At 42.4% G+C, this 13,959-nt stretch overlaps 1 protein-coding gene across 10 annotated transcripts in view; it reads left to right on the top strand.

The window, feature by feature from the left end:
* Window positions 1–13,959, top strand: part of ZMIZ1 (zinc finger MIZ-type containing 1) — a 1,043,290-nt gene that overhangs the window by 431,390 nt on the left and 597,941 nt on the right. For all 10 annotated transcript variants that reach the window (XM_033942175.1, XM_033942176.1, XM_033942168.1 and 7 more), the window contains exon 4: window positions 12,434–12,512. The gene's annotated coding sequence lies outside the window, so the exon portion shown is untranslated. The remainder of the gene's footprint in view (window positions 1–12,433; window positions 12,513–13,959) is intronic.

The raw sequence follows: 13,959 nt of genomic DNA, 5'->3' as shown, positions 1-13,959 counted from the left end.
GCAATATTTAGCTTATTCCTTTCATATAAATCAAAGTTCTGGCTGCTGAACTAGAGAAAGAGATGTTCAGCTGGCAGGGCTTTGTTTATAAATTTTTATCAACACAACTAATAAACTACTTTATCCTAAAGCAAAAAATAAATAAATAAATATAATTTTTTTTTCTACCTTTGTTGTCTGGTTTCTGCTTTCCACATCTCATTCAATTCCTTCCATCCACTGTGTGTCTTCTCTCTGCGTCTTCCATTTGCTGTTACTGTGCCTCTCCCTTCACCTCCCCCCCAATTGGTCTATCACCCATCTTCTTCCCTCCGCTTCCCCATAGTCTGGCATCTGTTTTCTAACCTTCCAGCGTCTTCTCCCCACTCTGTCTTCCACATTTCCCTTCAGGGTCTGTTCCTCTCTACCCTCTTTCAATGTCTATTCTATTCCTTTCTATCACCACCCTTCCCTCCCTCCTTCACCATCTGTTCCTTTCTACCACCCTTCAGCTCCTCTCGCGTGGCTTATCTATCTACCTCCCTCCCTCTTATTTTCGTGGCACGTTACAATGTAATTTGTGCAAGCCGCTGGAGCCTTCGAGCTGTCCCATCCCCACAAACCATCTCGCTTCTGTGTTCCTATTTTCCCCATTTCTAATATCTCCCCTATGTATCTGGCATTGCCCCCCCTGTGTCCATATACCATCCCCATGGCATGTCCCATTTAATGTCTCTGTCCCTATGCCCCATGCACATAATTTCCCCTCTTTCTGTTACCTTCCTGTGTCCAGATTTCCTCTATCTTCCTCTTCCATACCAGTGTGTCTCTTCTTTTCAACCCCATCTAGCTTCTCTCCCTCTTTCTTCCCCCCCCCCCTCCTGCATCCAGCATCTGGCTCACCTGCCTGTCCTCCCCTTTCTTTCCTGTTGTGGGTTTCTTTCTTTCCCTCTTCATCTCCTTGGCCCAGAATCTTTTTCCCTTTCACTCCCTCTTTCCTAGTGTGAGCCGGGAACACGCACGATCGCGCGGTCCAGCAACCCCCACCCGCCCGATCGCAGATTTTACCAGCTCCCTCCCTCCACCTCACCTTATATGCTATTTGCCGGCTTACTTTTTCCAGAGCCGCACGTGTTCAAAAATCCGCGCACACGCGGCTGCGTGAGTTGATCAATCTTCTCCTCTCCTGTAACTTCCTGTTTCCGGTTGCATCAGAGGAGAAGATTGATCAACTTGCGTAGCCGCGCGTGCGCGTCTTTTTGAACGCAGTGCGGCTCGGGAAAAAGAAAGCCGGCAAACAGCATATAAGGTGAGGTGGAGGGAGGGAGCTAGCTAAACGCTGCAATTGGGGGCTGCTGGACCGCACGATCCTTGATGCCTCACTGCGGAGACAAGACCATTCACCGCTCCACGGGGTGGTGAATGGTCTTGTCCCCATCCCCGCAGCGACTACTGTTTTTCTTTTCCCGTTTCAGCAGGTTACCCGCGGCTACTCGCGGATAGCCGCGGTTAACAACCACCGTGTCATTCTCTACTCAGAACTGTTATTGTTGTAGAGCAAGTATTCTGTTATACAAAGAAAATGATTCCTATACAATGATGCTGAGTTGATGGTCAATTCTTGTGTTCGTCACTTTAAAAAAATAAAAAATCTAGAATACTGAGATTGCACATATTGATGGTAACTGGCCCATAGTTTGTACTTAATGAATTTAGGAAAGTTTGGTCTGACCTTTTTTTTTAGTTGTTTGCATGAGTAATTTGACATTTCACTTATTTTATCCTAAGGGACATATCCTGTTACATCATTTGGGCTTTTTCTGAACCTTTTTTTAATTATGTTTGCTGTAACATGTAGGCCTGAATTTCAGTAGACAGGAATGGAAGAAGCAAGTATAAATGTATATGGTATTCCTATAGCTAAGAATTAGAGTACTATGTAAAGCTGCAGGCTGTAACATCTGTCACACTAATATTGCAGCACCTACTACCATTCACAAACAAGACTGCAACCATCAGATCCTGGTGCTTTTCTACTCTTTTTGTTTTCCTTAATAAGATGTTTACTTTTGCGGTAGCACAAATACACATAAGAGATTGAGGGCATATACCTATATCCTCCGAGATCAACAATTATATGCGCCATCATTAGGTGATTAACATAAACTTCTAACCCTCTTGGCTAAGAGGGTGCTTTTATAAGTGCCGAATTAATTCACATTTGACTTTAATAAATACTAGTGTAGGTGCAAAAGAATGCAGGTCCATGTGGGCACTAGCATACTGAGTCACTGAAGGGCTGGTGTGAACATTAGTGAGTGCTTTCCAACCATATTCATGGAATAATCTGAGTATAAGTGTGAATTCTATCCCTATCAGTGTAAATTTGCTATTGCGCAATTCAAAAGGGGGCATTCTGAAAAGTTAAGCACGTAGTTACAGAATATTGCTTCAATGCGCCTAACTTGGGAACCAATATTGATACCAGGTTTCAGCAGGTGTAAGTCTAGCATCCACAGTAGGTGAGGGGATTAGGCACTAAGCACTATTCTATAAAGGACACTCGCCCATTTTTGAGCACTATTTATAGAATTTCCCCAGTGCATGTAAGAGTACCCCTACCCGTGAAAGGGTTAGTATTCTGTTGTATCTGAGGACAATCCTAGCATCTTCCCATACATTTACTCCACAGAAAAGACCTTAACTAAGTTCAGTGGTATAAGAAGGGAGGTTGGTGTTCAACATCACCCTGCCATGTGCTCCCCTCCTTTCTTCCCTACTGCTTGAGTGCTCCCCCCTGTGTACCTCTGGAATGTTCACCAGCACAAGCAGCATCTTCCGTCTGCTGCTTACATCGGCCTTGGCTCCCTTCTGACATGTCCTGGTCCCATGACCAGGAAGTGACATCAGAGGAGAGCCAAAGCTGGCACAAGCAGCAAGTTGAAGATGCTGCTCACGCTGGCAGACATTTAGAGATACGTGAGAGGGGGTGGAGAGGCACTGACGCCCCCCTGTGAAAATGGTGCTCAGGGCAGTACATCCCTTGCCCCCCCCCTCCTATATGTCACTGACTACGTTGTTAGCATATTGATAACTCAAATGCACTAACTACCCTCTGTTCTGTAATAAATGTGTGGATCTTTATTAAGGGTTACAATATTATATTAGGATGTTAATATTTTTTGAACACTATATAGGCAGTCCCCGGTTTAAGAACGCTTTACTTATATCAAACTCGTACTTACGAACCGGGATATTGCCTCTCTCTTCTTGTGCCAACACACCCCTTTTTTCTCCCTTCCTATCCCAACGCAACCCTCCTCTTCCCTTCCAAGTCCCAGCGCGCCCCTCATTGTCCCCCTCCATTCCACATCCCAAATTTGTGCCTCCTGCGGGTGTTCACCTCCTCTGGCTGGCTTCTTCCTCCCAGCCGCACTTCTGTTGGCAAAGCCACGAGCGGTGGCTTCTGCACGCGGTCTGCTGGTCTTTGCAAAGCCACAATTGGTGGCTCATACATGTGGCCCGCTGACCCGGAAGCCTTCCTTCTGATGCAGACTGAAACCGCAAATTCATAGGGAGAAGTACAACTTGAAAGGAAATATGGTTACAGAGCATCTCCCACTGGTGAAGTCTGAATATTGCATCCACCACTCTGAAGGTCTTTTCCGATCCCAAGTGGTTCTTCTAATTGTCCTCCTGTATATACCAGTTCACTGGGGACAGGGATTTCTACCACTCACAACATCCCTAGCAATGCAAAACTATGTATGTACTGATCTGTCACTCTTACTGAATTTCTCTTGCAGAACAACTTTGAAAACTACCAACCCACTTCTTAGTCCTCATGAGGCTTCCTCCTGATTCCTTGTCAGAAAGTCTATCTACTTCATTTGCCTCCTTCACAGTAGCTTAACATACTACCAGCCTCCCAGCTGCATTCAGTTTTTTTATGTTTACTTATTTCTCACACAATGGGCAAACCAAAACAGTAAAATAATCTTCAAAGATCTGCACACTATCTCACTGTGAACTCTTTTCCTATTCTCATCTCAAAAAATCAGGTTTCTTTCCTCAGTTTCCATGCTTTTCTCTTGCAGCACCTCCAGTTATGTATAAAGTTGTTCTTAGGGAAAAACCTTGTCTCCCTTTGGCTGCAAGCATGCTATAGTATAGAGAAAAACTCCTCCCAGGGAAAACCTATTTTCGCTTGGAACTTTTCCTCCAAATGATCTCATTTGGTTTTGCCCCATTGATTTATGGGAGCTACAGTCTGGTGACCATGTTGGAGTTTCCCTGTTCTTAAGGAGGAACTGACCACTAAACTTGGACTTTCTGTTAAGGTGGTTCTTGGCAGCATCCTCAAGCCTTCTGAACACAAACTGTGATTTTTCACTGTCTCCTCACCGCAATATATAAAACTAATCTTATTACTTAGATTTATTTCCCCTTTGTTTGCTATTTGTTTTCTTTATAGTTATTTTTTCCTTGATTTTTCTCTATTTCATTCCCTTTTGTGTCTGCAGCTGCCTTTAATTTTCTATCATTTCCAATGTATTTGGCTTTTTCATCCATGCTCAGTCTTGCCTCATTTTATCTTTTTAAGCAGTATCTTTTTTAACTGTGGCAAAGGGAGAAACACTGTTGTCAGAGGATCGTGAAAGTAGTTTTATTTTCAAAATACCTATGAGCTCTAATGGAGACACAGAATTAAGGTTTTAAATATTTTAACACTGACTTAGGAGGTTGTAGAGGTGTGCATGACTTGAAAAACAGTTTAGGTTTGTGCTTATTTCCCAATTTTCCTGCTTTGTTTGTCTTACCTAGTCATGCTTTGCACACACATTGTATGTACATTAGAATTTTTTATTGCTTGCAAATCAGTTGTAACACTCATTTGTTTATACAGTGTTCCCCCGCGGTCCCAGTCATTCGTGGTATTGTCTGACGACGAACCGCCGACCAGGAGAGGACAGCTGGAGAGGCAGGAGAGAGCAGCCGGAGCACCGGCGAGTGAAGGAAAGCACTCGCTGTATGCTCCGACCGCCTCTTCCTGCACTAAAGTCATGCCTTACCAATCAGGAGCTGCTTTGACACGCAGCTCCTGATTGGTAAGGCCCGATTTTAGTGCATGAAGAGGCAGCAGGAGCATACAGCGAGTGCTTTCCTTCACTCGCCGGCACTCTGGCTGCTCTTTCCTGCCTCTCCCGCTACCCTCTCTAGTCTCCCCTATGAAAAACTGTATTCATAATTTTACAAGATTCGCGGGGATTCCTGGAACGGAACCCCAGCGAATATCGAGGGAATTCCTGGAATGGAACCCCCGCGAATATCGAGGGAGTACTGTATACGCATGCACTTCAAATTTTTAGATACCCAAATGAACTGAATGCATGCTAATGAGTGCCCATCTTTAGTTCTGGTGACAACATGGAAGAGAGAGTTGGCTAAAAATCTACAAATTAAGGGATGTGTTATAGTTGATATTCTGCTAGTTGTTGATTTTCTTCATTGTTACTGGCACTTTTAACCTCTTTCATAAAAGTTATCCCAAAATCTTTGTTTATTCATACCATCACAACCTCCCCCCTCCTCAGCAGCCAGCATGTCATTTTCCTTCAGTGTTTGGACTGAATACACAGCCTGCGTGTGTGCAAATTATTTGTGTAGGAGGCTGTTCTCAGAAATTTAAAGATAGATTGCTAAATTGCTAAAATAGATTATAATTCTGTTTGCTTAAATAATTTTTGGAATGTATTGTGTGGTAGCATCTCTACTGATTCTCTGGAAACTGCAGCTGCTTTTAAAGCTCTCCGTTTGTTTTGGGTTTAAAAAAAATATTACTTGGGACCACACACACGCATAAATAAAAGTTCCTTGACCAATTTTAAGGTGAGAAAACTGCCAAGTTTAGCAATTGTCATGTCCTTGTGCAATACAAAATATTTTTTATAACCATGTGAAGTATCTTTTGTAAACTTTCCTTTGAAATAGCAGACATATTTGACTTACCACAAAAACTTTGAAATACATTTTTCTTTGAATCTAGAAACATTTTAACAGCCTTTTGCTTCAAAAATTATTTAAAAATATCAGAGAATTGAGGAATAAAATTACTTGCAACATTTTTTTTTCTTTTACATTTTTCGTACGCATATACTTCTGAATTTGGATATAGGAGGTTTTCAGTATCTAAACATTAGAATTTGTGGTTTTAAAACATATAGGGCTCCTTTTACAAAGGTGCGCTAAGCATTTTAGTGCACGCTAAATATTAGTGTGTGCTAAATGCTAACTCCTGCATGTTAGTCTATGGGCGCGTTAGCGGTTAGTGCGCACTAAAATGCATAGCGCACCTTAGTAAAACAGGGGGATAGTTTAACAATGCTTGGAAGAAACTTAGGGCTCCTTTTACAAAGCGCGCTCTAGCTGCTACCGCCTCCTTTTAAGCAGGCGGTAGATTTTTGGCTAGCGTGTGCTAATCCGCTAGCTCACCTTTGTAAAAGGAGCCCTTACCTGCAGACTAGCTTATGCAGGGTGTTGGAACGAGGAACAAACACACTCTAGTAATGTGTGTCCTAGCCAATGTTAAGCTGAGACCCACGTAAGTATTTTTTTTTTTTGCCTCATATGTAAATGAATCTGGGCATTTTCTCCACTGGTGTGCCACTGAGGGTTATTGGTGTGGTTTTCAATTTTGTCCAATAGGTTTTGTGTGTGTTTTGGAGAGCTTACCATACTTTGTTAAAGGGGTTATGGTGCAATGTGTACCTGGGTCTTTTATGTGAAAGACTGCAGTGCCCCCTAATGTGTCCCATTGTTCTGCTGGGATGCCTGTGTGGCCATTCTACTAAAACCTGTCCCCTCCTACATAGGGCTACCAGATTTTTGTCCGGAGAAACCTGGACACATGGCCCCGCCCCATTCTGCCTCTATCTCTGCCCCCATAAGGCCCTTTCTTTGTTTTCCAACCTCTGGGCTGCATCTAGGTTTCTGAGCATGCGTGGATGCATGTGACATCATCTGCACATGCTCAGAGGCCCTCCAGACACGACCAGGAAGTTGGGGCTTTCCAGTACCGGGAGTTCATCCAAGCATTTTCCCAGATGTCTGGTAACCCTACAGTGACATCCAAATGGCTTGTTTTATGAGTTTTTCTTTTGAACTTGTTTATTGTTGTTGTTTTTTTTTTAAATGTTTTTAAAAGATGGACGGATATCTAAGAAATGACCGTTTTTAAAGCTAAAAGATAAGATATGTTTCTGTTTCGAAACTGATCATATTCGTTACTGGATTTTTGTGTGCCTTCATCAAAATGTCCAAACCCTGATTTGGACATCATATTGAAAATGCCCCTCCATGTGGGCCAAATTCCAGTCTAACTTTAAGTACCATTGTGTAGAAAAGGGACTCTGTAATCTGAAAGGCGTCCTGATCTCCTATCTCATGTCTATAATAGAGTATACTAATGATTTTCTTCCAAATACACTTACATTTTGGGGCTCATTTTTGAAGCACATGGACATCTCCAAAGGGCAAAAAAAAAATCCATGTGCCAAAAATGTTCCAATTGTGTTTTTAGACTAGCAGAATTTGAACATCCTGTTCTGCAGTTTGTCCAAATAACAAGGGGCGTGTTTTGGGCGAGATTAGAGAGAGAGCATAGAATCAGACCATCCAACAGTGATTACCGAATCGGAAAAAAACATCCAAGTCTAAAAAGGACATTTTTATTCAGACTTGTTTCAGTCATGTCCAGGGTACAAAAAAAGATGCTCTATTTGAGCTCTATTTGATGCTCTATTTGAGCTGACCTCTGGAGGGATTAAGGCATGATCCTCTTGAATCATCCTGTGATTGTGTCCCCCGTACTCTCCTTTGAAAGTGAAACCAAAAGGAATACCAGGTTGTATGATAGCATCAGGCATGTTTCCCCGAAAATAAGACCTATCCTGAAAATAAGCCCTAGCATGATTTTTAAAGATGCTCCTAATATAAGCCTTACCCCAAAAATAAGATTGACCCCCCGAAGCCCCCTCTGAATGTCCCCGACTCCATCCCTGACACTACTACTGCTCAATTCGTTGAAAAAATCGGACTCGTTAATTCAGCGATCCCCACCCCAGTGAGACTTGACATACCTCCGCTCTGAGTCCTCCCAAAACAGCTGCCGTCGCTGCTGTTTTTGAAGGCCTTGGAACGGAGGTATGTCAGTCTCACGGTGGGAGGGTCAGTGGGGTTCTGCTGCACAAGGGGATGGGAAGGAGGGATAGAAAGATGCTGCACAAGGGGATGAGTGACAGGGGAGGAGAGATGCTGCACATGGGGGGGGAGGGGAGAAAGAAAAGAGGAAGAATTGGGGTAGAGGAGAGGAAGGGAGAGATGATTGTTGTACATGAAAAAAATAGACATCCCGCGGTCCGCAAAATAACACCGGAGGGTGGGGGGCGCGAGTTTGAGACCGCTGGTATAGAAGGATGTTTTGTCAGAGCCATTGCTTCACATTTCACAAGGTTTTATGGAGCTATTTTCCATATGATATATGAAATAGAACATTTTATTGTGAATGATGATCACCACTTGTGCAAGCAGGGGTGAATTATGTAATGCTTTTTGGTCCCATACAGTGCCCCTATTCAGATTTAAGATTTATCTTGTACTATTTTGTGACCAAAATACTAAATCTGGCAATATAAATTTGCTCATAGTAACATATAATTAAAAACATATTGCAAAATATACATCTGTTTTATAAAGCACATATAAATATCACATTTGCATTTGCTTTATGGAATTCAGGGTTTCTTCTAGGAAAGTAGGTAGTATGCAAATTAGTATGTGGCTGCAGTAGCCAAATTACCATGCTGGCATGAGAGCATATACTATCCTGCAGTGTGAAATGGAATAGGTGGGGAATGGGAGTGGATTGTAGTTACTGCGTAGTCACTTATCCCCTCATTGTATAATCTTGTATGAGCAACTTTTCGCTTGGCATTTAAACTAGTGCACACAGGTTATAGAAAAGTACCAGTTATGCACGTAATTGATAAATTAGGCGCTATTTGGCACCAATAATCAGCTATAACGAGGGATGTTCAATAATTTATCTACCTCAGTAGGAAAGAAAAGAGTTTTCAAAGAAATTTTGTTTTATTTTTCAGTATAGTTCCCTCATATCTCCATATACTTCATCCACTTTTCCTGCAATGACTTTAACCCCTTTGAAAATAATTCTTCTGTTTGGACTTCAAACCAAGATGTCACAGCTTCCATGATGTTTTTATCACTTGAAAATCACTGTCCAAGGATAGATTTCTTCAGAACTCGGAACAGGAAATAATCCAAGGAAGTCAGCCTGTGATTGTCGTGACATGTTAACCAGCATATTGTTGTGAAGAAGCAGCACACTTTCTGTAAATTTTCCTCTTTTATTCTCCTTTATTGATTCCCGCAAAGTAATCATTGTGTTGGCGTAACTCTCCCCAGTTATGGCTGTCTTGTGTGGCATGAACTCAAGAAGCAAAAGTCCTTTATCATCCCAGAAAACAGTTGCCATGACTTTGCCTACAGATTTTTATGTCTTTAACTTTTTTGAAGTGGCGAATGACTTGTGTTTCTACTGCATTGACTCCATTTTGAACTCAGGATATCTGTGATAGACCCAAGTCTCATCACCAGTCACCAAATGATGAAAATAATTCACTTGGTCTTCACGGAGCATCTCCAAGTTCTTCTAACTGCAATGGAGCCTCGTGGTCTTCTGTCATGACGATGGCATTCTTGGAACTCATATTGAACTAACCTTGAACATGCCCAACTTTTCATGAATTATTTTCCACACTGTACCTGCCAAGATGCCCATTTCTTCAGCTATTCAGGAAACCTTAATTTGTCTGTCTGACAGAATTAAATCCTCAACTTTCTTGCACATTTTTGTGGAAGTGTGAGGGTCATCTTCATTGGACTCTCTACCCTACTTAAACTGCTTGCTCCAAAATTTTACTCTGTAGGATAATGGATCAGAATCACTATAAACTGCAGTTATGCGTTCATGGATCTTCTTTGGCTTTATCCCTTCTTTTGTGAGAAATTTTATCACTGGACAATGCTCCAAATCTAGCAGCTTCTTACTTGATTCGCACAAGGACTTTCCTGACATCCTGTCTCTTAGAATGTTAGACTCGCACTGAGCTGCAACTGTGCATGAGTAACCTTGAGACATGGCACAACTTGCACAGACTTGTTTCAACACACTTGCTACTTTCTTTCATACTTGGGTAGATAAATTATTGAACACCCCTCACAATTGTAACTGATTTGCAGTTACTCATGTAACTGCACTTTATCGTAATTCAGTAACCTAAATGGTGCTATAGGTTTTTAGCACAGGCCACTGAGTTAAATATGCCGATGCTCATAGAATACCTTTTCAAAATGTTCTAAAAACCTCTAGCGCCGTTTAGTAAAAACCAGCATTAGTTTGTAACTACTAGGGGTGTGGAAGTGGGAATGCGATGTGAGGCTCAGGGGTGTACCAAGTGTGTACGCACTAAGGTTATAGAATACTTTCATACATGGCATAAGTGGTCATACCTAAAGTTAAGTGCTAGGGTGCAGATTTATACAAGTGCACGTTTAATTACTGTTATAGAATTCACACTTAGCACAAATAATTTAGGCAACTAACTCTAGGTGTCCTGCACAGAATTATCCCCTTACTGTAAGTAAGTGTATTATGCTTTCACATTTACCTTGTGGTAAAGAGTTCAATAAAGAGTTATTCAGTGAGGTAACCGGGAACATGCTGGAAATGCTGCTAACAATACACAGGTTTTGCATATACTTCTTTATACTAAAGTGCAGTGAAGTGTCAAACGCCACTGTACTTTAGAAAAAGGGTCTCTATAACTCATGTGTATGGCAGCACTGGTCCATGTACACCATATCTACCATATGTTGGCTATCTGAGAAGTCTGATAGACTATCCGTCTTCCTCAACAGTATAATAAAGTTGAAGTGGTGGTGTTTTTATGAGCAAACCAAAAGATTGACCCTGGTGGCTCCACAGAATAGAAGTCCCAAAACACTGTGGAGAGTTGATGTTCCAGACATAGAGGGGCATAATCGAAAGGGACGTCTAAGTCCATTTACGTCCATTTCGCAAGTCGTCCAAAGTCAAAAAGAGGCTAAGTACCATTTTCAAAAGAGACATCCGTCTTTTGACTTTCGAAAATCGTCCAAATTATATGTCCTGTAGATGTGATCTAAAACGTCTATCTTTTTAGTCCATTTTCGTCCAAATGTCCGTCCAAGTCAAAAACGTCTAGAACAAGCCCTGTTGGACGTGGGAGGGGCCTGCAAAGTGAGTGACAGAACACCCAGACAGGGCACCTAAATAGTGGGGTACCTTACAGGGCACTGCTGTGAACTTCACACACAGGGTGCCATGGTTTCCCCTCACTACTGCTCCCTTATAGGTGACGGTGAGCCTCCCAAACCACCTCCAGAATCCTCTAGACCCACTTATCTACCATCCCTATAGCCCTTATGGATGCAGCAGCCACTTATATGCCAGTCCAAAAGGGTTTTGGGGGTGTATAGGGGAGTGCACATGTTTCAATATCAATACAGTGATTACAGGGGCTTATGGGCATGGGTCCATCTCTCTATGGGTCCCAAACCCCACCCCCAAGATGACTTAAGCTGCCTCTGGGCTGGACGACTAGGCTTTCCTATGCTAGGCAGCCAGGTGATGATGGTCTGGAGGCTGAAATTTAAAGTTATGATTAAAATTTTTATGGGGGTGGGAGGGGGTTGGTGATCACTGGGGTAGTGTGTGGGGGTCTTTTTTATGTGTTTTCAGTGCATATGTGGTGAGTTTAGGTGGGTTTTAGTGACTTAGACCATGTTTTAGATGGTCTAAGTCAAAACATCCAAGTTTCCTCTAGGCTCTGTTGTTTAACTTTCGGTTATACATGCTGTACGACTAAGTCTAAGCCGGCCCACGTCCTGCCCAATTCCCGCCCTCGACACGCTTCCCGAAACGCCCCATTTAGCTTTGGACGTTGAGCGGCACTATGAGGGCCTAAGTCATTTAGAAATACGTCCAAAACCCGGTTTGATTATCGGCACTTGGACGTTTTTGAGAAATGTTCATCCATGTGCTGACTTAGTCCGGTTTTTGGATGTTTTTCTCTTTTGATTATGAACCCCATAGGCTTTATTATAAATTCAACTGATAATCCACATAAAAACATGTAGGACTCAATCCACTTGGAACTTTGGACCTGACACGGTCTGTGTTTCAACAATAGTGTCTTCCTCAGGGGTCCTATGAGTAATGATGTGATAAGGAGATGCAGTGTGATGTATGTTGTTTTGGGTGTTTTTATGAGCACATGATTTGTTTTGAGTTTTTATTTAATGACAACTTTGCAATTCTTTTTTTTTTTTTAAGGAAGATGGATCTTGTCAAGTGAGGATACTGAGCAACTGTGGGTCAGCATCTCCCAGGGTAAATTTTGTTGGCCACTAAGGTAAGACATGCTCTACTCCCACTGCTTCCCCTTTGCTGTTTTATTTGTAAACATCCTTATTTTTGATTTTGGGGTCCTTTTACTAAAGCGTGCTAACCAATTTAATGCGCCATAGTAAAAGGACCCCTTTGTGACTAAATAGCATGGAAATAGTGTGGCTGCTATGTTAGCCCGATTGAATGCACAGAAATAAAGGCTGTTTAAAATAAAAATGCGATACATTTTTATTGAACTACCTAAAACATTTCTTGACTGCCTTTTGGGAGCTAGAACCCCCTTTATTCAGGTCAGAAAGAATGACAAAAGGTGACATTAGCAGAAAATATAAGTGAATCAGAAAACATTCCAATAATGCTTCAATTATGCAGTTAATCAAATGAAGAGAACCTTAAATAGGCTGAAAGGCAAATTTGAGAGTTCGGTAAGAGCTGGAGGTTGGTTGATGGGTGATCAGAAGTTGTATGGTAGAGGAACTCTAAAGCTCATAATGGGGTTCTTTTACTAAAGTGTGTAAGATTTTCTATTTATTGCGGCTTAATGCAGAAATTTAATGCACAGTAGCTCTAAATGTAATGCAGCAACTATTAGGCACTTGACTAGTATTTGCCATTACAGGTCATTCATTAACTGTTGCGTTGGCGCATGATAATCTAGATGTAGTAAGTGGTTCTGTGCTAACTGTGCATTAGTCAATCGGAGCACGGTAAATGCACCACATTAATTGCTGTGCATTCTCCATGTCCAATTTTCAGCATGTTCCCCCCCAATTCCCCCCTAACAGAAAATTCCCTTAAAACACAACTTAGCATGCAATAACCTTAAGAATGCCGCAAGTGTGGTTTGCTTGTTTGTATATTAGCGGTTATCATGCATTAATCAACTCTGATAAGGTCGTTGATGCAATAGGTCCAAAATATGCTCCCTCAAGGAGGTGTCACCTCAGTTTGTCTTGTGGAATGTGATCTTGTATCTTCAGCTCTGAGGTATTAAAATGTGAAGAGAAATCCATGCTACGAATAAGAATAATAATAATTTTTAAAAAATGTTAACCGCCAATGCATTAAGCCAGGGGTGCCCAATAGGTCGATCGCAAACGGCCAGTAGATCGCCAAGGCAAAGTGAGTCTCCGTGATAGACTCACTTTGCCTTGGCGATCTACTGGACCGATCAGCCTTCCTCTCCCCAACATCAATTCTGCCGTCGGAGAGGAAGTTCGGACCAGCCAGTCGCTGCCTGGCTTGGCCGGAACTTCCTCTCCGACGGCAGAATTGACGTCGGGGAGAGGAATGCTGGTCGGCCTGACGCAGGGAGAGCTTGGGGAGGGGGTGGCGTTGGGGCCTGTTACTCGATGGCGGCGGCGGCTTGGAGGCCTGTTCCCCGGTGGCAGCAGTGGCTTGGTGGAGGACAGGGAGGGAGACAGAAGGAAAGAAGGGAAACAGAAAAAAAA

This window comes from Geotrypetes seraphini, chromosome 4 (genome assembly GCF_902459505.1).
Source record: "Geotrypetes seraphini chromosome 4, aGeoSer1.1, whole genome shotgun sequence".
In the NCBI taxonomy this organism is placed as follows: Eukaryota; Metazoa; Chordata; class Amphibia; order Gymnophiona; family Dermophiidae; genus Geotrypetes; species Geotrypetes seraphini.
This window is presented reverse-complemented; position numbering and strand designations above follow the sequence as displayed.